This window comes from Herpailurus yagouaroundi, unplaced genomic scaffold, assembly GCF_014898765.1.
Source record: "Herpailurus yagouaroundi ecotype Mexico unplaced genomic scaffold, PumYag 181, whole genome shotgun sequence".
Taxonomy (NCBI): domain Eukaryota; kingdom Metazoa; phylum Chordata; class Mammalia; order Carnivora; family Felidae; genus Herpailurus; species Herpailurus yagouaroundi.
Genome location: NW_024412412.1, coordinates 2,973,058 through 3,000,882, shown reverse-complemented (window position 1 = coordinate 3,000,882; position 27,825 = coordinate 2,973,058). Strand labels below are relative to the sequence as shown.

General features: G+C 42.6%; 1 protein-coding gene and 1 long non-coding RNA gene across 2 annotated transcripts in view; one reads left to right on the top strand and one right to left on the bottom strand.

Annotated features, from left to right (window-relative positions):
• CSMD1 (CUB and Sushi multiple domains 1) overlaps window positions 1–27,825 on the top strand; it is a 1,645,367-nt gene that overhangs the window by 967,869 nt on the left and 649,673 nt on the right. The window lies entirely within an intron of this gene.
• LOC121039598 (uncharacterized) lies at window positions 7,394–26,247 on the bottom strand. Its single transcript, XR_005794870.1, has 4 exons — window positions 26,064–26,247; window positions 19,338–19,392; window positions 8,893–8,963; window positions 7,394–7,745 (listed from the first exon to the last, which is right to left on the bottom strand). It is a non-coding gene; the product is annotated as an uncharacterized LOC121039598 (long non-coding RNA).

Genomic DNA, 27,825 nt, shown 5'->3' with positions numbered 1-27,825 from the left:
CCAGTATACGTCGTGTGATGGGCATTCAGCAAACCACACCATGAGGAACTGGATTTTCTCTGATGAAAACAACCCTTTAGTAAGTAATCCCGCCTCACATTATTCTCCTCCAGAGGGGGCATCTGCTTCCTGTTGGGACCCTGTTTAGGTTGCTAGAAACTGCTCAAGATTCTGATCATCCACGCAGAGCAAACTACCCAAAGATTCAGGTGTTTGAAGAGAAACAAACAGAGAAAACACTAGACAAGGCAAGGAACCATGCCTTCTGGCAATGTCGATCCAAGCCTCCCCAAGTGCCAGGAAGAGAGACAGATACCTGGCTGGGGAAACGGAAAGATTTCACAGACTCCCTCAAGGAATTCACGGTTTAATGATGAAAGGCTCATATAATTATAGCAGTTAGGTCACTAGAGTGCTGGAACGAGGTGACGTGTACTATGTTTTATAGCAAGACTAAGCAAGGATTTTATCACTTGTATGTTAGGGAAGTTTGTACAGATCTATAGTGGCTGGTGCATAGGTTAAAAGCAGATTCCCGTTTCATCGGATAGACAACCAGTGCCTGTATTGAGGTCCGTTTTCCAGCCACTTAGCACACATCCCTCGGGCCAGCGTGCATTTCCTTCCTAGACCTGCCTTGGTTCTCCATTTGGTCCGAGACCAGCTCCATGAGAGCGGAGTGCTCCCAGCCGGCAAAGCCCTTCCCAGCTGGTGCCTTTACGGGATCACACGCTGCACTTCCTCCTCCCCAATAGCCCAGCTAACAAGCACTTAGCACGTATATACTGACTAAATAAATGAAAAAGGGGAGAACACAGGAGAGGCTCATTTTCCCCCATTGTGGAACAAAAGCCCTACATATCCTCTCTTCTCCATGGGATTGATGAATCTTCTGTGAATTTTGCTCTGGAATCTATATTGGTCGGTTTCTTTATCCAGCCCTGGTTTCATGTTACCAATTAACCCCTTAGTCATTCACATCTGTCCTTCACATGCACAAATGTGATCACATGGTACAGGGGGTGGGCACAAGCGGGGATATTTTAGCCCTTCTACATAATGAGGGCAATTAATTTCCTCCATTACCTTGTAGAGTGGAATGATGTACAAGTTTGTTTTTTCATCAGGTTCATTCATTATTGATTAATAAGTGTTTTCAAAAAATCTCAGAGGTAATTAAGGTATTCATTCTGCCTATTGCTCTACATTTCTAATCATTTTAAGCTTTGGCAAGATTGCAACATAAATGGGGAGCATCACTCAGCAGAAGGGCATCTGGAGGAAGCTCAGTGACTGTTCCACCCCGAGCTTCCCTGCTGTTTCCCAGTGACATGGGGTTCGCCTTTCTTCTGAGAACAGACCCTCTCAACACCAAGTGGTAATTAAATTGTCACTGCCTATTTTAAAATGGCGGTAACGGTAGACACAGTATGTCTTCCTCTTCTGAATCTTGACAGTCGCCTACGTGGGATACAGTGTTAGCAGCCCCCCATGGGAGAACCAGGAGCCTGGACAATCCGTTAGTGCCCTTCTAACTCCAAAATATAAAAATCTGTAGGGAGGAGGGTAAATGAAAACCTTGGTTGTTATTTTTCAGCTAGAGATTGTTTTCCCCCTGTAAAGTTAAGGACAAATGACTTTACAAACTCCACATTGATTTGTTGTAACTCACTCAGATGTATTGATGGCCCATGCTGTGTACTGAGCACAGCGGTCACAACAGTGGATACCCAAGCAGGGTAGGACATTGATGCAGAATCATTATTTAATGTAAAATAGAAGAAAACACTACGGAAAAATTGAACAGTATAATGCATTACCTTATAAACCCTTGGGTAAAAATAACAACAGAACATTATAAAATAAATGACCCTAGAATTCTCCTACATTTGACTATAAACCATTTATTTCATTGCCTTTGTGTCTATGGATAATCAATATTTTTTTTTCTACCTGGAAAAATAAAAATACCTGAAGCAAAATAGTCCAAGTTGCCAAATAGACAGTCCTGTTAATGAAAAGCAATTGATCAGGTATCGTCTTCTATAATGATACTCAGTAGTTCCATTTTTTCCCTCTGGCTTTTCTTTTGAATCAGAAATAATTATTTGGAAAGGCAGATTTTAACATTTTTGTAGCTCTGTTTTTAGAATGACACAGCAACATGATGCCTTAACCACTCTATACAGCTAGAGATACAATCACAACTATGTAACGTCTGATTTACCTTTTTAACACACATGACTGGTTAATCCATTTCCTAAAATATACCCTTATAAAAGACTTTCCATCTGTCTGGGGTCATACTGCGTTTATCCCCGTATCACTATAATTGCTGCGCTCATAGTGTTCATTTTCTTAAGCTTGGAAAAATTTAAGAGCGTGTGGGATATACTTGTGTGAAATATTCTCTTTTTACTTACATTCTGATGTGCGGTGAAGAAAAAAAAGGGATTAATCTTGTGTCTTGCCTAGTTTCTTGCCTTCTTGTTGGACGCTAAGCTTAGTGACGTTATCACCAAGGGCTCAGCTCGAGGACACTCTCCTGTCAGCCCCCTCTCTGCCAACGGTGACCGGCGCAAGCTGGGAAAACAGAACGTGAATTCTCATTAATGGGGTTAAAACAAGAGATGGAGAAGAGGCAGACCATCCCAATAACCGTCTTGGCTTGGAAAGCAGTTCCTGTGCGATCACTGGAACGGAATGAGCTGTGTTTGGCTTAGCGTCCTGGACCGCCGTCTGGATTCCCAGACTCTGACATCCGGCTGCCATGCAAAGTGTGCGTGCCCCCGTGACAGGGACGTCTCTCGGACCGGGCCGTTCCTTTTCCTCGCCGGGGACCCGGAGCCCGGTGCCGGCCCTCTCTCCGGCAGCCAGCAGGCCTGCGCCCTCCCAGCCATCACAGGCCGGCCGTTTCTCCTTCGCTCCCGGCCACCGTGGTCCCCGGCCGGCCAGCGGTGTTACCGCGTCTGCCTCCCCCAGCCTCCCGTCCGCCTGCTTCCCCGCGGCGGGTCACGCTGCCGTGAGCCCTCTGGGCGACACGACGGTGGCTTCCACGCGGTGTACTCCGTCCCCTCCGCCTCTTGCCCTCCTCCACCGGTCAGGACGTGTTTCTTCAAAACCGCCCGCATCTTCCGCCCGGCTCCGCTCCTCTGTTTCCTTAGTTTGAAACGATGCTCTCGGAGGACTCTCATCCCTCCCTTCCTTCGGCGAATCTCTCAGAATTTACCTTTTCTGAAAGACTCACTGGCCATCCTGCTTCCACAGGTCTTGCCCGCCCATTGTCGTATCCCTCGTGTTCTTCGCTCTGGTTTCTGTGCACTATTCGCCATGACATATCCCATCCACCACGCGTGTGTATTTACGCTCTGCTTGCGGGGCGTGTGTGCGTGTATTTGGATGTGCGTGTCTGTGTGTCCTTATTCCTGTCTGGGGCCCCCCCCCCCCCCACAAAACTAGAATATAAACTTGAGGCTAGAGCTTTCCTTCTCCTTTCTTCGCCGATATCTACAAGTCGCTAGCAGAGTCACATGCACACAGAAGTTGCTCAAAACGCTTGTCCATTGAACGCCTGAGTGTCCTAGTTACGTGGTAGCTTGGAGCAGTGTGACAGAGTCGTGCTCACACTTTTCTTCAGTGACGTCATTGTATCCCACATCTCATTCATGCACACAGTAGTCACACATTGAGGAAAGACCAAGAGCTTAGGGCTGTTCAGAATATGTTCCTTCCCCAGAGGAGGTTACAGCCAACTGGTATTTCTGGTTATGTAAATATTTATCAGACAGAGCCTGTCGTAATAAACGTAGCAACATTTAGTGAGCTTTGAGTAAAGATACAAGTTTATTTTTCCAAACAGCAGCACATCGACCCATAAAAAGTAAGAATCTACAGAAAGTTAGGATGTGAAACAATTACATTAGTCACGTACTATGCCACCAGCCAAGTCACCACACCTTCTGTACGAGACCTCTTTAACGGCTGGGTCACTTGAATATCTCGCGTATAGACATGTGCTTGGCATTGGTCGAAAGTATGCTGCATTATCAAAATCACACGTATTACATGAAAACGACCCTGTTGATTGAATCACACATCAATGGCAGTAACATTCTGTAGTCTTAGAACGTGATACCCACATTTTCACTGTGAGGAATTGATTTTCTTCAAGTGTCTGTTATGAGTTACTAACAAGTAGTAAACTCTCATTGTCAGTCTAGATTTTGTGCTCTAGGAGGTCAGCGACCACTCTGTGGTGCACCCGTTTCCCCCCGGCACTACCGAGTGAGTCCGCATGTCAGTGGATCGCGGACTGGGACGTGCCTGCTTTTCGAGAGGTCCTTTAAAGAATGCAGTGGCTCTGTACCCGCCCAGGTTCAGAGCTGCAGGGGGCTGGGATACAGGGAGGGGCAAGGGAAGGAGAGTGTGTGAGGCGATGAATAACCCTGAGTAGCCCACTTAATTCACCTCCGAGGCAAGGCTACCTGGGGAACAGAATCATCCAGCTGGTCAGGATGCTGTGTGGTTTCCACCCCTGAGACTTTATTCCGGAAATAATTTTCATCTGGCCCAGTACCTGCATATGATGTTGTTCTCTTCACCCCCACATGAATCATCTTCAAAAATTAAAATGATCTGCTTTACCCATGCCCCCCCAAAAAGCATGCTTTGCTTCCCAATACTGTCGTTAGAGTCACTACACGTATCATTAAATGGCCAGCCATCCTGCCCATCATCCGGCTTTGTTTTTAGGGGACCTTCGTGCTCTATTATTAATGGGTGATTTGTCTGAATGGTTTCAGACTACGGTGATTTGTAATCCCACTACAGAAAAAGCCATGCCTGCTTTCTCTGTGCTGGGTTTCCGGCAGTAAGTGCTCTAGGTCTTGCTTCGAAGCGGATTTTGACAGTAGGAAAAATAATAGCCCCATTAACCTCTAACAGTTGTATAAAGGTTTAATAAAACACGAGGGATAATTGCCCCAATCTACTGTGTTCTATCATAAAACGTGGTAAGAGGGAGTTTTGCAATTGTGAAAGATCCTTGTTTTCTTAACAAATGTAGCACGAATCCCCACGTAGCATGAATATGCTAGATTTCATGAATTGCTTCATAAATCAGGTAAGTAAATTATGCTTGCAGTTTCTACATAGGCCTTTGTCACTGCAGGAACTAAAATATCTTTCAAAGTGCGGTGGGAACCCCGGCTGCAGAGGGGAGTGCTGTCTGGAAACAGGGTAGGAACAGCGTCACTGGTAACTAGGAGGAGAAGAAGGTGGCTCATCAATTATTTAATACACCACTTACACAGATAATAAGTAACTGGGAAAAAGAAAGGACCTATGAAAATATGCAAAATAAGGTACAGCCTGATTGGATCAGAGACAGTTAAATGGTACTGTAACCCTAATAGGAAATAAAATGCTTTTTCAGTGATTTCAGCGTACAATTATGGAGCGTAATTGATTAACTAAAGGGAAAAAAACTCACTTTGCAAAGCGACTGGAGAATGCATTATTTTGTTTGAGAGAGCTCGCAGATGGCTGCAGCTCTGACAGGACAGGATGCATCGTAGCATTTCCGTCACTTGTGTTTTGAGAAGCCCAGCATATCACATGTTGGGTTTCTGTTTTCATCAAACTTTATAAAACAACTTAACCTTCCAAAATAATTGGATGAGAACGGAGTCCCGAAGAACCATAGGGCTCTGGAGCCTTGTGGGATTATTGGTGTTTGGGTGTCAGTACAGTTAAAATAATTCCAGCAGCAGTTAGAAGGGAGCACCTTTCTGTTGGCATTAAATTACCTTACATGATGGAATGTTTGCTAGTGAGTAACTTCCATCAGAAACTAAAGAGGAAGATGATTAATCATGGTAACTCCTTTATGAATTCAGTGAAAGCCCTCCATTTTACACATGAGGAAACTGAGTCCGTGAGTTAAATTAATTAGCCTCACCATAAAGACAGAAGAGCTGGAGCTAAAAATCAAGTACTCAGAACATTAAGGGGAATTCAGAAAAAAAAAAAGAAATACACATCCCTGAAGCCCCATCATTTTATTTAAATCACATTTTGAAGGTGCCAGGAGGAAACTGAAAATATTTTCAGATTAAGTCCTTTGAGTGCGTATAACATTACAGAATCATAACATTACAATGGACTTCCAGTTTTTGGGGAGAAATCACTTTGCCCAGACTTGGTAACTTTGCCTCGCTGAATGAGAAATTTAGATAAATGAACTGATGTTGACCAAGCAATGATTATGCTGATAATTTATGTTAATTTTAAGGAAGGCGATTAGCATGTTCAGTAACATGGAAAATACAAGAAGCAGCATAGGTACCGCATGTGTCTAGATTGATGGAGAAGTAGAAACACCCACTTTTCTTCAGTGATTCAGGGAAAGCCTGTTGGGAAGACATGGGCACATTCAGATTCGCTCCAGCGAACTCATGCCCTGCCCATATTACAGGTGATCCTCCAAAGCCTCGAACACCTGTCATGTGCCCTACAGTGCCTTTGTAACATTTTACTTGTTGCCAGTCTCTCTTTTTGACTGTTTGTTTTGAAATAATTATAGATTCCCAGGAACTTGCAATAAAGTCTACAAGGAGCGCTTGTACCTTCACTGTTGTCCTGAATGGTAACATCTCCCCTTTCTGGAACGCAGTAGCACAGTGGGTCCAGTGACTTGGGGGCAGTCCACAGAACTGATTCGATTTCACCAGTTCATATGTGTGTGTGTGTGTGTGTGTGTGTGTGTGTGTGCGCGCGCGCGCGCGGGCGTGCGGAGCTCCGTGCAGTCGTATCACGTCTGTGGGTTCTTGGAGCAACTGTGATCACGGTACAGAGCTCCCTGTGAACAGCACACGTCTATTCTCCACCTGTCACTTTGCTGTTTTAAGGGTATCTTGTTCATGGAGCCATGAAGTGTGTAACCATTTGTGACCGGCATGTGCTGCTAGCACAACTTCCTTGCCATCCACCCAAGTGTTTGTATGTAAAGTTTGCTCCTTTTCTTGCCATGTAGTGTCCCATGGCTTCCCTGTACCCTGGGTTGTTCCTCCTTTGTCTCGTTGAAGGATGTTGGGTGTCTTTCTGATTTGGGGCTTTTAGGAACAAGATGCTAAGAATGGCTTTTGCATGAACACGGGTTTTTATTTCTCTTGGATAAATGCCAAGAAATGTAATTGCTGGGTCATACATGACCTGTATGCATATGATATTTGCATATATTGATTTATGAGAAATTGCCAGACCTATTTCCGGAGCACCTGTATCGTTTTACACCCTCACAAGCAGTGCATGTGTGAATCCATTTCCCAGCAGCCTCAGCAGCACTCGGTGTTGGGACTAACAACAACAATAACAACAACAAAATTGGCCATTCTGAGAAGTAGGCAGTGATATCTCATTATGGTCTTAATTTGCATTTCCTTAGTGGCCGATGATGTTGGAGATCACTTCGCGTGCTCATCTGCCATCTGGGCACCTTCTCCAGTGACATGTTAGCCCACATAGTTCACCCACTTTCTGTTTGGATTGTTTTGGTTGGTTGGTTGTTTTTCTTGTTGAGTTTTGAGTGTTTCTTATATATTTGAGATGCTCATCCTTCGTTAAAAATGCAGTTTGCAAATATTTTCTCCCAAATGTTTTCTTATTTTTCTGTCTTCAAAGGGCCTTTTGTAGAACCAGTCTCTGTCTCTGTTCTTCTCCTTCTCTAAGTTTTAGCTGATAGATTTCTGTCAAAAAAATAAATAAATAAAGTGACTTCTGGTTTCTGCAGACACACGTAGCATGGACAAGAATAGCGGGCAGGTGGCTGCCCTGAATAGAAAAGGTATGAGGCCCCATCCCCAGAACCCCATGACCTGTTGGGTCTTTCAGGCTGCTTGCAGTAGTAAATCCTGCAGCTTAAATGACCTATACATAGAAGGCCAAGAAACTGAGAAAATGTCCTCATTCATAATCCCACAATTGATTGGATATTTTCATGGGGATTCAAAGGAATTATAATAATCTTAAAATAAGGGAATTTAAGTTATGGAAATAAAGCTTACTTCAAATAATAAAGAGTAAAATATATTTTACAAATTCTTACTGATTTTTTTTCAAAATGTCCTATCTTTTACTTCTAGGTTGACCGTATATACTTAGGTTTGAAATGGACGATTTTTTCCCCTTACTCTGCTGTCTTGCCTGCAAAATGGAATAGCCTTACTATAAGTCATAAAAGAAATGCAGGGATGATATATTGACTTCAGAAGTGTTCACCAATTTTCTTTTGTTACAAATCCATCCCAAGTAATCATCACAGTAATTGAAGTAAATCAGGTAATTTAATCGCAGCAAATTATTATATTTTTTGATGTAATGCTTACTTGATCATATCCCTAGAATTCAGTGCATTTACATTATTTTTATAAAGAAGCAGCATATGGAGAGATGTGCTAAGTGGAAGTTTATGCCAGAGAAGGAAAATAAGTTGTGTTTTAAGATACATATGTGAAAATACATGGCAAATCAAGGAGATAAGCTAAGATTAACAAACTGGGTAATTAGTAAAGTGTTTTGCAGACAGAAAGAACCATATTTTGTAAGCATTGTGTGCTGCAATTATTATTAGAATGGTTGCAGGGAATTCAGTTTGCTTATTTAAATCACCTATTTTATAGTTTCATCTGTCAAACTGAAAGGCATATAAAAGTGAATAAACCATGTGACATCCAAACAAGATACTTTCATTATGTACCTGGGAAAACCTCAGCTTCAAGTAAACACTCAAGTTTGGTAATTAGCACGTAAGAAATTTTCCATACACCCCCAGCCCCAAGAAAATCTTTGCAGCTTTTTTTCTTGTGCAAATGCATGCATAAATGTTCCACAAACCTTTGTAGGTTTCTGACATTGGGAAGAGTGTTAGTTACAGCTCTGTGTACTTCTCAGAAGGACTGACTCATCTGCAAAGAGGTAGAATAGAGTTAGAAGAATATCAAATGCATTAGGTAACTGTAATGATTACAGTTGTAATTTCTGTGAAGTGAAAAAAGAATCCTATTGGAAAATGAAGCGTTTGCTGATTGGGCTGTAATCCACCTGCAGCCGGCCATGTTGCATGTGCTCAGAATAGGGTGTAGATGCTATCTATCCCACCCACCACCAAAGGGCCATTTTCCTTATGTTCAGTCACACAAAAATTATTTATGGCAGATTTTGACCCAATTTTAGTTTTTCATTGCCTGCTTTTTACATCACAGTGTAACACTTGCTAACACTTGCTTTAGTTGAATGAATAACTTCATTTCTGGTTTTCATTTGTTTTGTAAATGAAACAAACAAACTAAAGTCTCTATTTTGGATGTTCTTGTAAAGTATACAAACATTTTTCTCCAGGATTATCATCTTTCAAAATAATATATATTTTTTAATCTGGTAACAAAACCAAATAAACAGACATGCTACTAGTGTTATCCTCTGTATCTGTAAGCTCTAATTAGAATAATATAAAGCCAGACTTGTGTTTTTCATGGTTTTTATATTAACCTCACTGTATTAAAAGGCTTAGGTGGAATGTGCTTTGTTAAAATGAGGCTGAGTATACCAGACAATTTGAGCAATCCTTTTTTATTTTTTGTTACTCAGCATTTGTTTTTGGGCATTAAGTGTTTTTGATAAAGGACATTAAGTTGCTAGTCCTGCATTATAGCACTATAATTAAGATCTTGCTTGTATTTGAAAGTCTTCAAAGGTTTGTTGCATCTATAAGACAGCTGTTTTTTTTTTTTTTTTGACAGTGTCCTAAAGGCCCTCTCTGCTTCTCCAATATCATTGTCTCCACCTTGGCAACAGTCACACATGTACACCCGCACGCACACACACACGCACACGCATGCACATTGCCAGACAAGGCCACGCGCCTTTTTCCGTGCTGATTAGTCTGTTATGAGTATCCTTTCTGCCTTGGCCCCCTCTGCTCTCCAAACTTCCCTTTCTCTTCTTTGAATAAGTTCCAGATCATCCTGGAAAACTGACGTGACACAGCGTCTTCTCTGCCCCTCTCTACACCCCCCCAAGATGGCCAGGTAGTGTGCTGCTCAGGGCTACCAGTTCCCTCGGGCGCAGAGAGATCGGCACTTTGCGTGTAGCCTGCAGAGGCTCTGAGACCTGGTCCTAGGGTCTGTGCTGTGCTCCCTGCATTCCAAACACATTTGTTCGTCTTCCCCCTCTGCCGCGCCTCGACTTGTGTTGAACTTGTAGCGCACCCGGCACTTGGCACAAGCCTGTTCGACCCACAGCCTGCTCTTCCCGTGTGTCATTCCTCAGGGGCGGCCAGGGGCGACATCCACCCCGTGGGGCCTTTCTTCCATCTCTGCCGCCGACTCCGTGATTGCAGGCTCTGTCTGGACCTCCGCTTCAACCCCAGACACACGTGTGCCACTGTGTTCCCGACATGTGCCCTGCACACGCACCCGCTCCCTGGGTGTTCCACCGGGAGCCCTCCGCGCCTCCGCCCCCGCCCAGCCTCACACAGCCTGTCTGGGAGCAGTGGCAGCATCACCGCCTGAGGCGGCAGAGCCCCCACCTCCGCCCTGGGTCTGGGCCCCTTCTTGGTCGTGAACGTTTGTACCTTATCTGTGCTCACGTTCATCCAGGTCTCTGAGCCCCCATGTGCACTGGCGCATGTGCGCGCGCACACACACACACACACACACACACACACACACACACACACACTTTCTCCCTCTGCCTCCAGTCCCCTTCCAGTTTTAGTTTTTTACCTCTGGTCATTATTTAGTAATTATACATACGTATGTATGTTATGTGTATGTGTATATATACCTATATATATGTATGTATGTATGTATGCTATGTTTGTACACATAACATACATTTTGATGCATTTTAATGTTAACGCTCCCACTAGGATAGTACCGGAGACGTGGTGGAGACTCAGGGGATGTACATTGGATGAGCGAGTGAATGAATGGATCTTCGTGTAGCTGCCTGCTCATCCAGCTGACAATAGCATCCTGTCCTCCACCACTCTCTCACTCAACACTGTAGCTAAGTTAGCCCACCTCACAGATGTAAGAAAAACGGCCCTCCTCTTTACCCTGTCTTATCACTTGTCTAGACTCTGTCAGTAATGAGAGATATTTATCCATTTGTGTTTTTGTTTCTCCTAGAATAGAAGCTCCTTGATAAGAGGCCTTAGCTTATGCTCGCTTGTCTGCCCAGAATGTGTGATGTCTGTTGTGGAATAAACGTTTGGTCAATAGTACTGATTTATCGACCGGGCGAGTTTACTCAGCACAGTATGTGGACTGGACTAGGTTACGATGTGTATCTAGTGATACCTAGCTCTCTGTCGTCTATCTGCCATAGTCTCTGTGTACAATAAGTGGATACTTGACCCCAGAGAAGAATTTTAGTATTGTAAACCTTCTTTACATTAGATCAGCATTAATATCAGCTTTGGTGTTTTAAAGAAGGCAAATTCAAATGCTCACATGGCACATGGGATCACATATCTTTAAGAAATAAAGGCCAAAGCACATGAGAGTCTTCAAGTTCCCGAAGGAGCACCTCTCTATCCCGCAGCAGTATTTTTGTGATGCACATTCAGGTCTGCAGGCCTCAAAATATCCTACTGGGGGAGGCATATGGGCCATGAGTCAGACTTTCCAGGTTTTCCTCGGGAGAGTTCGTTCTCTGAAATGTTTATTCAAGTGTAAATGTCAGGTGGCTCTGGGTCAGATGCGGTACGTTGGAGCTGACAAGTCCATAAAGAGCATTTTACCTGAGCCCCTTTCTTTGGGGACATGGTGGCCTGGAAGTGGCAGAGATCACAGAAATCCCACCTGTGCAAGGCAGACAGCATGGGCAGGGTGTGAAGGGGTGTGCCCCAGGGCACTGAGACGTGAAGGGTGTAAAAATCGGAAGCGAGAAGAAACAACTTAGTGCAATGTTCACAGCAGTAAGTAGCTACAGCAGGAGCCGCCGGATGTCTAAGAGACTCTTAACAGAATGAATTGCGAAGTTGGTGTGAGGTCTGATCCGGATGGAACCTGGCCATCCACAGGTAGCGATCCACTTGTTTAGTGAGTGCGCCTGGGTCCCAGCACCCAGCTCAGGGCCTGGGTGGCCACGGCCACGCCAGAGAAGCGGAGGAGGGATGAATGAAAGGTGACCTCAGAACGCACCTTCAAGGGGAACGTGCTGGGTCCTGAAGCCACGCAAGTTACACATTCAGATTCTTCGCAGCAGTGTTCAAGTTACATACTCTGTCCTGTCATTTGTTGTTTTATCACAAAACTGGCTCGTATATTTCTTAAACCAAGAGGAATTATTACAAATAAGATAAAGTTGAGCTAATTTCTTCATTTCTGAAATAGTGATGATAGTACTTGCCTTGTTAGACCATTTTGACCATTTATCACTCTTCATATAAAACACTTAGCCCAGTGCCTGACACAGTGGGCACTTGGTGACCATACCTGTAGATTCTATTTGTGTTTCTTAGGACAGAAACCACACTGTGGGCACTGATCGTACTTACCAAATAGAAGTGTTTCTACTCTCAACTTCATCTGAGTAGATCACGAACATTTTACTTTGAAATACCAATTTTGAAATGCCCTGGGAAATTATAAGCTACACACCATAAGTTCCTAACCTTCTCTCTATTGAAACAGATGTGATAAGTGATGTTCCCATGTGTGATCCAGAAGAGAAGTCACAGAGGTATCAAGATACTGAGCCTCAGCCCTCGGCACCCTCCCCATGCACACCCCCCCACAGGCGCGCGCGCACACACACACACACACAAACACACACACACACACACATAATGTGTCTGACTTCTGTTTTATTTGGATGTGATATTTATTTAGTTTTTTTCAGTTTTTTATTTAAGTTTATATATTAGAGAGAGAGAGAGAGAGAGAGAAAACCTGTGCACACAAGAGGGGGAGGAGCACAGAAAGGGAGAGAGAGAGAATCCCAAGCAGGATCCATGCTGTCAGCACAGAGCCTGACAGGGGGCTTGAACTCACCAACCATGAAATCATGACCTGGGGCAAAAGAAATCAAGAGTCAGATGCTTAACTGCCTGAGCCACCCAGGTGCCCCCTCCCCCCTTTTTTAAAAGGGATGTGATATTTATTTTTAAAAATTTTTGTATGTGAGTAAATCACCTACTTAATGGCCTCAAAATACATAGTTTGCAAAATAAAAATAGGGCTATTTTACTTATTTTTTTGAAATTGAACTGCATCATGTAATAAGAAAGCATGATAAAGGTCCCTCGGTGTAAGCCGTGGCCCAGGTGAGATGAGCTTCTGGCTGTAATTCCCAGTTCGCTTTCACACAGCTCCACTCACCTCTCAACAGAAAGTAGGCAAATAAAATCCATGTTGAGATGAGCAGTGATGTTATCACAGGGATGACCTTGAATCAAATCTGGCTAATCTCAAAGCTTGCAAATGTTGGTTAGTTTGGGAGTGTGGTTACTGACAGCCTGTTCGGAAGGCATCCCTGACCTGATTCAGACAGTCACTGTGCGGGGTCCCTAGTGGAAAACCCCTAATCACCACTGTAACAGTCTGTCCACAGGCTGTAGAAAGGTGTTCTTGAATGTTTCATCCAAGCCTAGCAAATTTGAGGTTTGTGTTTTAAGTTTACATTAGTGTGTGTTTCCTAATCCAAGAACTCCACTTACCCTCCTTCCCACTACACTAAAATGTTATGTATAGTATATTAGTACTTGGCGTTGATATATCATAGCATCCTTATTATTTAATTGCTCATTTTGATTATTTGCAACCTTATTTAATTTTATCTGTGTAGAATGCTGGAGCAAATAATCTCTTTTAGAGATCCCGGGATTTCTTTTCTTTTTTTTAGCTGATTGATGAGGAATTATTGTTCCTGCAGTGAGTGGGTAGTGACTGTGCCAGAGACACTTCATGTCACTGGCCCTCTGGGATGAACTATCCTCCACTGGATGTGAGGGAGATACTCAGTGGGAAATGGCTTCTTTCTGAGAAGAAAAGTGAAATGGTATAAAGTGAGGGCGCAATGCTTGGCCATCTGGAAGAAACAATCTATAACTACTTCTAATGTCTTGCCATACACTTTTTCCCTAAATGTTTTATCCGAAGGAGATGCTGGCATTTCAAATGGCATAAGCTAGTGTAATATGTGGGAAGGGCAATGCAAGAGTTAACTAGATCATTTTGGGGGGTCTTACTCTTTGGCTAGTTTTACCTCTCTGGCACTGAAGTTAAAACATTCTGTGATTGGCTGGGGCGCCCGGGCGGCTTAGTCGGTTAAGTGTCTGACTTCAGCTCAGGTCATGATCTCACAGTGTATGGGTTCGAGCCCCGCGTCAGGCTGTGTGCTGACAGTTTGGATTGTGTCTCCCTCTCTGTCTGCCCCTCCCCCACTCGTGCTCTCTGTCTCTCAAAAAATGAGTAAACGTTAAAAAAAAAATTAAAAAAAAATCTGTGATTGACTTAAGGATAATCGTGAAGGAGTAAAGAGGTATGGAAGGGGGAGGGAAGGTCTACAGCTCCCAGAAACTCATTACATGTGCCCCAAAACCATGTCGGAGCACAGATCCTACAGTTTAAACCGGAGTGTGGAGTTGTTTGATTGTTATTTTCTCATTGTATGGGTGGGTTACGAATGGTTATATTAGTCACATTTTTACTAAGATGGTCCTTAAAATGCACCATATGATATTAACACATAGTGTATGGTCCACGATTAAGGTGAGATAACACTTTTTAAATTGACAGTATTTCACTCGTTGGATTACTTAACACTAACCTATTTACTGTGGATAATTGTAAATATACAGAAGAGTGGAGAGAGCTGTAAAGAGAACTGCTGTGTTCTCCATTCCGTCATTTGTATTTTATCTGTTCACCTTCTCACAGCCCCCCTCCCCCCTCCAGGTATCTTAAAGCAAATACCAGACATCACATTATTTTATTTGTAAATAGTTAACATATAGAAGTGTGTAGATAGGTAGATACATAGACAGTCTGGCATACCTTTTATATAAAGCATGAGGATAGTACACTTTTAAAACACCAAACAAAATTGAATTTATTAATTTCTTAATATGTTTATTTCTTCAGAGTTGTCCCAATTTATCTTTTTAAATTTTTTAAAATATTTATTTATTTTTGAGAGAGAGAGAGAGACAGAGAGACAGAGACAGAGAGAGAGACACAGACAGAGCATGAGCGGGGGAGGGGCAAAGAGAGAGGGAGACACAGAATCTGAAGCAGGCTTCAGGCGCTGAGCTGTCAGCACAGAGCCCGACGCGGGGCTCCGACCCACAGACTGTGAGATCGTGACCTGAGCTGAAGTCGGACGCTTAACCAACTGAGCCACCCAGGCGCCCCCCCCCCCCCCATTATCTTTAATCTGTGGTTTGTATAAATCAGGATCTCAAATGTCTACACTCTGTATCTGATTACTGTGCATCGCCTGCTTAGGAATTTTAATCTCTTTTTCTCTCCTACATCTGTGCTCTTCTTCTTAGTTTTTCCAGTACCCTTCACAAATTTTTAAAGGAGGGCTTTAGTTCAGAGACTGTTTCACATGGTTGATATTTTCAGTATCACAAGGATTATACCCCTAGCCTTTTGTTTGTTTATTTTGTTCCTGTCTCTTTTTATTTTGCTTTTGGACCAATAAGCAGTTTTAGAACAACTTGAATAAAAATCCCCTTCACATTATATTTTTAAAACTCAGTTTGGGAGCTAACTTCAAGTTTAGTTATGCTATTTAGAAACGAGCTAATTGAAATAAACAAACAGTATTAGTGAAGATTCTCTTATGAGCTGACATGCATTTCTGTTTACATCTGCATTGCTAATCTCTATATTTGTTTACTTTTTCTTTGGTGTTGTTTTCCTTGGTTGTCATTTTGTAATTAATAAATAGTTATTTAAGGAAAGTTTTAGGAAAGTTTGTGTGGAAAAGTACAGAGAGTTCCCATGTCACCGCACCCCCACCTACCCCCAAACACACATGCAACCTCTTCCATCATTACCAGCCCTCTCTGGAGCGGTACTTTTGTTATAACTTACAAATCAACATGGCATCTCATTATCAACCCAAGTCCATAGTTTTGTTTTGTTTTGTTTTTTTTTTAATTTATTTTTGAGATAGAGACAGAGCATGAGCAGGGGAGGGGCTGAGAGAGAGGGAGGGAGACACAGAATCTGAAGTAGGCTCCAGGCTGTGAGCTATCAGCACAGAGCCCGACATGGGGCTTGAACTCACAGACTGTGAGATCATGACCTGAACCGAAGTCGGATACCCAACCGACTGAGCCACCAGGCGCCCTCCCCCAAGTCCATAGTTGACAGTACGGTTTACTCTTGGTGTTGTGTATGCTGTATATCTGAATAATGACAATGTCAAGTAGCCACCACTGTAGTTCATACAGAATAGTTTCATTGCCATAAAAACTCCTGTTCTCCACTTGTTTATCCCTCCTCTCCCCACTAACCCCTGAAAAACACTGGTCCTTTTACTCGTTATAGTTTTACCTTTTCCAGAATGTCATATAGTTGAAATCATACAGTATGTAGCCTTTTCAAAATGTCTCATTTCACTTGGTAACATGCAAGTTTTGCCCCTGTCTTTTCATGGCTTGATGGCTCATTTGTTTTTAGTGCTGAATAATATTCTCTTGTCTGAAATGACTACAGTTTATCCATCATCTTTTGAAGGACGTCTTCTTTCCTTCCAAGTTTTAGCAGTTATGAATAAAGTTGCTGCTAAAATCCACATGCAGGTTTTTGTGTGGACATGCTTTCAACTCCTTTGGGTAAATACTGAGGAGTGTGGTTGCTGGATCTTAGAATATGCTTGGTTTTGTAAGATACCGCCCAAATGTCTTCCACAATGGCTGCGCCATTTTGCATTCCCAACAGTGAACGAGAGTTCTTGTTACTGTACATCCTCATTAGTATTAGGTGTTATGGGCATTCTGCATGTTGCTCGTTGTAACGGGCACATAATAGTATCTCGTTGTTTAATTGACATTTTCTTGGAGTGTCTTTTCCTATGCTTGTTTGCCCACCTATGTGTCTTTGGTGAGATGCCAGTCCAGGGTTTTTGCTCATTTTAATTGGTTTGTCTGTTTTCTTATTGTTGAGTTTTAAGAGTCTTTGTATATTTTGAATAAAAGTTCTTCATCAGATATATATTTTGCAAATATTATCCTCCCATCTGTGGCTCGCCTTCTAATTCTTTTAACGTGTCACAGGGCAGAAGTTTTTAACTTTTATAAAGTCCACCTTCTCAACTTTTTTAATAGATCATACCAATATTGTTGCATTTAAAAAGTCATTGCAAGATGCAAGGTCTCTTAGATTTTCTCCTGTTGCCTTCTGGGTATTGTATACTTTTGCATATTACATTTAGGTCTGTAATCCATGTTGAGTTAATTTTTGCAAAGGATGTGGGATCTGTGTTTAGATTCAGTGTTTTCCGTGTGTACGTCTAGTTGTTGAGCACCGTCTGCTGAAAGGTCTGTCTTTTCTGCATTGAATTGCCTCTGCTCCTTTGTCAAACAGAAATCAGTTGACTATATTTGTGGGTCTGTCTTGGGGCTCTCTGTTCTGTTCCATTTTATCTGTCAGTTTGGCCAGTATGGAGCTGTCTTGATTACTATAGCTTTATAGTAATCTCCATTTTTATAGCATGTCAGAATCTGTACCATGCTACAGTTTCACCCAGAATGCTTAAAATATAAGTTTGTTCCTTAAATTGAGAAGTCTGGACCTAGGGACATCTTGTAGGAGTGGCACTAAATGTCAATTCACTGAACAGTCTAGAATTTATACGTTTTTTTCCAAGTGGGCTTTTTAAAAAAACGTTTATTTTTTTCAGGGGCACCTGGGTGGCTCAGTCAGTTAAGTGTCTGACTTGGTCTCAGACCATGATGTCACAGTTTGTGAGTTCGAACCCTACATGGGGGCTCTGTGTTGGTGGTGTAGAGCCTGCTTGGGATTCTCTCTCTCCCTGTCTCTCTCTGCCCCTCCTAGGCTCCTGTGCATGTGTGCACTCTCTCTCAAAATAAATAAACTTAAAAAAAATAAAGTGCTAAATGTTTATTTTTATTTTTTTGAGAGAGAGAGAAAGAGCGAGGGAGGAGGGGAGCAGAGAGAGAAGGGGACAGAGGATCTGAAGTGGGCTTTGTACTAAGAGTAGAGAGAGCCTGATACAGAGTTTGAACTCACAACCATGAGATCATGACCTGAGCTGAAGTTGGACACTCAGCCAACTGAACCACCCAGGTACCCCCTACCCTGGGGTCTTTTTTCCCCAACATCTCTCACTTTGTATATGATAATTATAGATGATTACTAATATTTATTAGGCACATGTAAGAAAGTTTTACACATATTAGAAAAAATAGTTTTTATTATCCTTCTGAACAGTAATTATTATTGCCTTTTATGTGAAGGAACCAGGCTCCAAATTCATTTAGCAGATGCAAGGTCTAATATCTGTGTGCCAAGCACTTCTACAAAGTACATTATCCCCTTTTCTTAAGGATCACTAGATGACTAAACTTCCTACTGGCACTTATAAAAGATTTTTTTGAGACTTACCACATTTAAAATTGGTGCTTTATATTTTGTTATATTCCATTTCAAAATAAGAGAGGCAGTATTTGTAATTTTGGATAAAAATGTGTTATTGTGTCCATTCACCATTCATGCAACACAAATTTATTCTGGCCAGTTTGTGTCCAGCACTCTTATGTACTTTAGTTGTATTTAAATACAAGGTATTGAAATACTTCAAAACAGTTGAAACAAACTCAGTGTTCAATGGCCTGAACGCACTGAACATCTTTGTAAGCAAGAAGCAGCAGCAGCACTGAGTAAAGAAATCACTAAAATTTGGTCCTAAATTTTTTCATATTTAGAAGGGAGAAGTCTTTAAATTCAGATAATGAAAGAGAACAGGTGGAAGAGAAAGAAGAGAGAGAAGGTGGGGAATTGCTGAAAGCTGTTTGCTCAGCACCTTGGTGAGGGACACTCAGTCCTGACCGTGGAGGACAGTTATGGACACGACGCCCACACTGTCTTTTCCTCTCTTGAGAGATTTTAGTGGAGCAAAGATTAATTATTTTTACACGTAGAACTTTGCCATAACTCAGGGTCCCGGTGTCTTCAAGAGAGCTGCTTGTTTCCAATGACCGTCAGCCATTAATTAGGGAAACACGGCACAGGCAGTCACTGGCCTTTAGCTTTCAGAGCAAACTATAAACGGTGCTGTGTACTGGCTGGACTCACCTCAGAGACCGGTTTATTCAAGGTAGAAGAAAAATAGCATTTCCACTGAGAAGATCTGCAAGAAAATGGAGAAAATAAAATTGAGAAGAGTTATTTTTCGTGTAGATTTCTCAGTAACGACTGTACTTTCATACTCTTAAAGGTCAGCGTCATGGCCTTAAATTAGAGATAGAGTGGATTTCCTTTTAGGTATGGCTTCCCTGTTCGCCCTACACTGAAATGATAAAGATATAGATGGTCTTATCCAGTCTATGAACAGGTGACTGTTTTCTTTCTCCTCTCATACGTGGGGTAACCGCATACTTTCTTGTCCAAACCGGTGCTGTCCATAACACCAGCTCTAAATTGGGACCTTTCCTGGATGCAAGGTCCCCTACACTGCACCAGAGGTGATTCAAGGAGAGAAGCAGGATTATGTCACATTTATGGTCATGGCTTTACATTTGTGTAGGATCCTGTATTTATTGGATGCGGACTGGGTATTTTATGTTGGATTCTGTAACGTGCTTCAGCATCACTTGTTACCCCCGCCCCCATTTCACTGTATCCTTCATGGCCTCGTATGTTTAAATGAACTTCTGTGTGGATATGGAACAGGCACTTGTTCAGGAATGTCTGGCTAGATCACTGCGTGGAAGGAAGGAAGCCAGAAGCTGATCCTCTGATTTATGTGGTTTCACTTCTCTATTTTGCAAAAGTGAAAACAAGCTTAGATGTCTTGAGGTCCTTCCCTGAGGTCACGCTGCTGCCTGTGAACGACAGATCTTTCAACGGCACCTTCTCAGCGTGTACCCAGACTGCTGACGTTATCTATGATGCCAAGAACTTGATGGATGAGCCATACTCTGATTTTACAGACAGCCCAAGCTTAGCATCACGTTATGATTTGATGATATGTAGAACAGTTCTAAGGAATTTCTACAGTCAAAAAAAACAATTACGCTGCCGAGTCCTTAAATTAAACATAGTGCATGAAGTTAGCCCTAAGGCAACTTTATTTTGTAGCCATCCTTTTGGGAAAAAAGAAAAAAAAGATTAATGGATTCACTTTTCCAAGTCAGAATCTGATTATATCAATGTTTTACTCCAAAACAGTAGAATCAAAATGGTGATTCCCAAAGTCCACCATTATTTTTCTATAATGAAACCAGCAAATTGATATATAGTCAATATATCTCTTATTTTTTAATTTAAGAAGTAGGCTTAAATTATGTTGATACATGTATATATTGTGAAATAATTACTATAATAAGGTTATAGTTAATGCCTTCGTCACGTCACATAATTACTTTTTTTTTTTGTGGGGGAGAATGGTGAGAACATTTAAGATCTATTTTCTTAGCAATTTTCAAGAATATAATCCAGTACTGTTAACTATCCATTTCACACATTAGCTTCCCAGAACCTGTTCATCTTATAGCTGAACGTTTGCACCTTCTGACCCAGTCTTTCTGGGACTGTTTCCCCCACCCCTTTTCCCTGGTGATCATCATTCCACTCTGTTCTATGAGTTAAGCTGTTTTAGTTTCCCTGTATAAGTGAAACTGTACCATAGTTTTCTTTCTCTGTCTGACTGGTTTCACTCAAGCATAATGCCCTTGAGGTCCGTCCATGTTGTTGCAAATGGTAGGATCTCCTTCTTACTCATGGCTGAGTGATATTCCACTGTAAATGTAAACCCCAGCTTCTTTGTCCATGTGTCCATTGATGGACACGCGGGTTGTTTCTGTTTCTTGGCTTTTGTAAGTAGGACTGCAGCGGACATCGGAGTACAGATATCCCTTTAGATAGCGGTGCCGTTTCCCTTGGATGTATACTCAGAATGGGATTGTCTAATCATATGGTTGTGTTCTTAATTGTCTTGAGGAACCTCCATAAAACAGTATGGAGGTCAACCATATGTTGACCGTTCTAAGTGGAGCTTGTCTGAATCTTGAAATGTTGGTTCCAAAATGAACTTATTGCTGCACTTTATTCCAGAGACAGCTTAAGGGGTAAAATGTGGCCATGTTATGCTACAAATTCAAATAGAAAATTTAGAACTGCATAACGTACATAGAAATGGTGAATATAATAACTGCTTTGATGGAAATACTACAGCATTTGGAATATTATCTGTGGCGTTCAGAATAAGGGTGACTCTGCCTAGCTGCAGTAATGTGATGACGATTTTACCTTCTGTATTATTATCCCAAGTTGGGTTCCCAGGAGAACAAGGTACAGGGATAGGAGAGTGCAGTCTGACTTGGATGGCACGTAAAGAAGATAAAATGTGTGCCCATCATTGGCAAGCAAAGACAAATCCCCAAATCTGCATATAAATAGGAATGTTAAGTACCAAAGAATAATTCAGATGAAAAAAATACTTGAAGTTGCTGATTTTCCATATTTAGAACAAGCCATCATTAAATTAAAATAAAGAAAACTTTATCCATTTGGTGTTAATCTGTTAATTCAAACATGTTCTCATGAGTTTAGGTCATGCTTTTCCTCCACATCAACCAAGAGCTTCACATCATCCCAAATTTTCTAAAACTTAATATTCTGAGACACATTTTAAATAAATAATAACATTAAATAGAACCAAGACTACTAGCCTAAAATTCATGAATATCCCTTATGTCTTAAAAATTCTGGCCAAATATTTTGATAACGAGGTAAAACAAAGCCGATACGGTTTTACTGGGGAGCTGTGAATTTGAAATCTGAAGACCCAGGTTTGAATCTAAACCACTAGTTGCAAGGACTCTGGCAAATCGTTGAACTGCTTTGTCTCAACTCCTTCACGTGGAAAAGGGATGATAACTCCACAAAATAATTATAGGAATTAAATTGAAAGAATATGGAAATGTTTTCAGTAGAAGAAAGACCAGGCACAAAAATGATACTCAGAAAAGTGCTTTAAAGCTATTTCATTTTTTTCCCACTAAAACTAATCCCTCATCACGGCGCCGAAGTGCCCCCAGTGTGGGAGAGTGCTGAGAGCGCATGTGGCGCTGCTCCAGAAATGGTGGGGTTATAATTCTGAATTCCCCTTAGGCAGATAGTTTCACACCATTGTGTGTAATTGCTTTAGCAGAGAAGCCGTGATGACACGGTGCCCAGAAGAAAGAGCTTATTGGTGATTTTGTGGAAGATTAGTTGTGAGACAAAATGAAAGAGGTCTGTCTGCGCTGGTCCTTCCTCACCAGGGACACAGGTTCGTCCCCTGGGTCACCAGCGTCAAATGGTCACAAAGTGCTTCACAAAGAGGTACACACCCAGTGGAGAGTTTTATTTGATGTATTGATCCAACTTTCCTGTCTCTCCAATCCATTCCCCTCTTTTTTGGTCCCATAGAGAGTTGTTTGGGGAGATGCCATTTGATGATGGCATAAAAATAAGGGATTGGAGGAGCACCTGGGTGGCTCAGTGCATTAAGCATCCTGCTTCAGCTCAGGTCACGATCTCACGGTTCATGAGTTTGTGGCGGCCCCCCCCCCCCCCCCCCCCGCGTTGGGCTCTGTGCTGACAGCTGGGAGCCTGGAGCCTGCTCCAGGATTCTGGGTCTCCCTCTTTCTCTGCCTCTCCCCCACTTGTGCTCTTTCTCTCTCAAAAATAAATAAATGTAGTTAAAAAGTTTTAAAATAATAAGGGATTGGATAAAGCAAGGTTGTTCTGAGTTAGAGAATTTAATGGAAGTACTGAGTTTTGCATGATCCGCTAGTTTAAGAAATATGCACATATTATATGGATAGAGGTTCACATTTCAGTTTGGCAAAGATCAGTGCTGCTTTTATTAGGACAGACTTCCACAACACACAGGTGGATGTTCCCCGGCCTGGCCCCCAGACCCCCAGGTGACAGAATCCCTTTTGTGTAAACAGCAGGAGGTTCCGCTTGGGAAGATGTTTCCAAGCAGAGGTGGCCCAACAGTCTCCAGCTTGCTTTAGTCAGGGGCATCTCCAAAGCATCCGCTGCTACTTCCCCCCCCCCCCCAGCCTGGTCGCCATGGTGACGCTGGGGCAGTGCCTGAACTTCCTTCTCCTGGGTCTTGGCTGGAGCTCAGATGGGTGCACTGGCCTCTGCCCTCCAACTCCTATTATAGGATCCTTGACAGTTTTTATTTGTTTTACACTGGTCTTGGGCAGGGTGTGTGTGTCGGGGGGGGGCGGGGTACATAATTGTGTATCTTTGCAAGAATCCCTCGAAAAAAGCCCTAGATGATTACTAAGTCTCTTTATTACATGAATAATTAGCTTAAAAGATAACTTTTCTGGGGCAGGAATATTAGATGCACACCATTAATCTTATACTTTTAAAGAGTGATTTTCTTATGTTTATTTGTATGGCATTTATGTACCCATTTTGGTTATCTCACGGTTGATGGAAATGTATTCTCACCTTTAGGATATTGATTTTGATTAATATACCATCCCCAAGTATAGGTACCTAATCCCATGACAAGTGACCTGACCCAACCTCCTCAGGAAGCAGATTCCCTACATAGTGCACGATGTGAGTTATTTGGGGGGATGGGGGGGTGTTTGTCCAGTTAGTATATATTTAAATCCATGGGCTTCTGAGATAAAAGTTTTGCAAACACTTTATGAAATTTGATGTAATATAAAATGAAATAACTTCTGTATGGCTAACGTTAGCATATATTGAGTGCCTAGGATGTGCCAAGCGTGTTGGGTAGAGCGTTGGTTTTTATCTGTTCTAACAACAAACCTGCCTCACAGACCTAACCCTTCAGGAAAGAACATTAAGTTAACTGACTTGCCCCAGGGTAACATAGCTGGTAAGTGCTTCGGGCCAAGGATCAAAACATCATCCTCTGACTCTGCAGCTGCTGTTTATTTCAATACATAATGCAGTGTAGATAAAGGAGGAAAACACTATAAAATCTAGCAGAAGGAAATAAATGAGTTATTTCAGGTGTAGCTAAGGCAAAAGGGAAAATGAAATGTGTCATCGTGAATGTGTGAAAACAAGTATTCAAAATCATCCAGACAAACTTTTTTTTAGAGCTCAAACCTAATTTACTTCCTGGTTTCTCAAGCTATATCAGAATATATAAATATATTAAGAGATACAGGTGCTAATCAAATGAATATTCCTTATGTCTATATTTGTCACCAGTGATAAAATGCTGAAGTCAGAGTGGGGGTAGATGATTACCCTGTCTATTTAGGGAAGTTGGCAGGCAGTGAGCCTGAGGGAATAACGGTCCGTGACTTAACTTCCAGCGACGGGTCACTGAGAGAGAACAGGCTCACGTAACGAAAGGTCGCGTTAGACCAGCCACATGCGAAAACACTGCTGTCTTAGACAGCTTGGGCCGCTTTAATAAAGCACCATCAACTGGTGGCTTAAGCAACAGGCGTTCATTTCTTACTGTTCTGCCGGCAGGGAAATCCTACATCAAGGTGCTGGCAGATTCAGTTCCTGGCAAGGGCTGTCTCTCTTCTTGACTTCGGTGGCAGCCTTGTCACCGTCTCCCCAGGCAGTGAGGTGAGAGGGCTGTGGCCTGTCCGTCTTCTTGTGGGGACACTAATCCCAATACGGGCCGCATCCTCGCGACCTCATCCAACCCTGCTGCACCTCCAAATCACGCTGGAGCTTAGGGCTTCGACATGTCATTTTGTGGATGTACAGACGTTGAGGCCACGGCACCACCTCCTCTTGGCTTCGTGGTCTTTCCGCCCAAGTCTCCATTTGAACAGAGAAACCAAAGAAAATAGCGCCCGGACTCGACCTTTATCGAGTACCTCTGGGGGATACAGGCAAGGGTAGGGTGTATAGTCTGCAAAGACGTGTCAAATGGTGTCATTTCCCCGAGGAGTGAGGGAGCCAGACCCAGGCCAGGTCGAGGCTGTGCCATGGGTCCTGTGGTGGCCGGAGGCAGCGGTCCGTCCTCGCGCCTTGCTTGGGGGAGGGGGGAGAAGGGAGCCCGCTGCAGAAGCCCGTGGAGAACACCACGCTGGGACAGACCCCGGGCAGGCCGCGAGGAGAGGCGGCGGCGTGTCTTCCACGAGGCGGTTCGCGGCAGAAGGTATCTCCCAAGTTACAGAAAGACGGGCGTCTTCGGCACGCCTGCATCCCCCCGGGCGTCGAGAACCTTCTGTGTAGACTTCCTTCACCCTTAGGATTCTGGCCTGTTTCCGTTTCCTGCCTGCACAGCCCTGAGAGGTCGAGCAGTGCATGCCTTCGCTCTCTTTGAGGTTGTAAAAACGGGCTCCCTGTCGATTGGCCCTACAACAGTCCTTTCCCGCTCTCCTGGCCTGTGAGGTGTCCTGGGAACTTCACCCTTGTTTTGGAATCGGTTCCGCCTCTTTGGGAACCTTGTTTACCTTTCAGTTTCAGACGAGTAACACCATCAAGGACGGCCAGGGCTGCTGAGCCAGCAGGACTGGGGCTCCGTCCCTGCCTCCTTCCCTGCTGGCTGTATGCCCAGCACCGGCGAATCTTCTCCACTCTGTTTCCTTATCCGTGAAGTGGGAACCACACTACTGAATATCTGCAGTTACTGTGGCATTAAGTGAGACACTGTTTTGACGATACTTAGCCTAGTGCCGGACACATAGTAAGCATTTAATTAGTAGTAGTATTACATTAGCCTGTGGATCACGCACACTGCCGGGTATATTTAACACTAATCTTTATTTTTTGCTGTTTATAATATCATTATGGTAACAGTCATGACAGCATCTTCTATTTAAAAATCTCTGATTTCATACAGACCTGCTTAGAAAGTGATAGCTTCTCCTCAGCTGGTGTCAATCTCTTAACCTACTGCGTAATATAGGATATTTTACATCCTATTCAAAGAATGGTATCTATATCCACATTCAGAGAATGTGGCATTTTTGCTGAATTACCAGCTTGCAATAAATTAACATGGGTTACACATAGCTAGCAGAATGAAGCCAACCATATTACAATGCGACTTGACATTATCGAAGACTTAAAGACACTTCAGGGTCGTATATTGTGTCAGAATCTTCATTATGAATGCCAGGCAATATGACACAATGGCAGCGTGAAGAGTCCCTGATGACAGCATGGGCCACACCCATGGCTCCTGCCCATGTTTGTGCCTTTATTCTCAGGAGAATAGCTCCAATTTCCTTGCAGACTAAAATCCAATACTCCTATTATGCAGCAGGCTGGCTGATTGGGTGTAAGTTAAAAATAACTCACACCATAAATGCTTTATGTATAAGTTGGCTGTGCCCCCTAGGTCCAGAGAGCTCAGTTATTCAAGTTAAAATTAACTTCTGAATCAAGTATGTGCATACTGAGAGGGCAGGCTCTTTGTGAAATATCGAAGATGTGAATGCTTTTCCTGTAAAATGTTTGTGAACGTTGCAGTTGGGTCGGTTGTTAAACAAGTGCCTGCTTGTCATGAGGCAGGAGCCAAGTTGTGCCTGGAGAATAAGGAGAGATGATGGATGCTACTTCTTCAAATGCTTTCATCCCATATTCTTGCTGAGTAATTGTCTTATACTCAATCATGAAATTGTGTCTCCCTTGTTCAGCCCCTGCCTCATTTTCAATGCACCTGTTAGGCTGGATTATAGAGGATACAGACTTGGCATGGAGAAAGGCATTCAGTGGAAATGCATGTAGGAATATTTATTCTGGCTCAGATACACATGACCTGTGTGACTGAATGGTTATCTTCTCTCTATCTGAGGCTTTCCAGGCAAGAGTCAAAAGCCTGTTTGTCTAATAGTGCAAGAATTTTCTTTAATCTCTTCCTTCTCTATGCTAATTAATTGATGCATTTACTATGAATTCAGTAAATACTTACTGAAAGTCTACAAAATAGTATACTGTTAAAGCTCACACTCTAGAGGGAAAGAAAACTAAACATTAAATAAATAAGTAAATAAAAACGTGATGTGTGTTTGTTAGAATTACAAGGAGGCATAAGAATAAACAGGGAAAAGAAATCATGGACTCGCTTTGGGGTGGGGAGTTTAGAGAAAGCTCTGTAATAATGAAGCCCATGGATTGGTCCCAGAAAGTGGAGTGGGGGCTTTCTTGTAAGTCTCTTATATTCAGTGATGTGCTGGTAAATGTTTACCAATCAGTTATGTGAGGGGCAGAGCCTGATTTATAACCTTCTCCAGTCTGCCTGGTCAGACATTTCCACGTTGGCCAGTTTCTGTCAACCTGATGTCACTGGGTAGCCAAATGAAGTACAAGTCCCTATTGTGGTATTTCCACCAGACAAATACTAGCCTCAAGGGTTCATGTAAAGGCCAAATACAGTACAGTAATTAGGAATTTATGAGATCTACATCTGTTTTAATGTAATGGATTTAATTTTAAGTTGATATAATTTAACTAGTCAAGGGCTATGTTTAACAATCCATCATCTTGCAAACTTTCTCAGCATTTAACATTTGCCTCTCATACTCTAGTGTAAACATACCACTGATTTTTTTCATATTCTTTCTGAGATGTGGTAAGCAGAACATAAGGGCATATCCTAAAT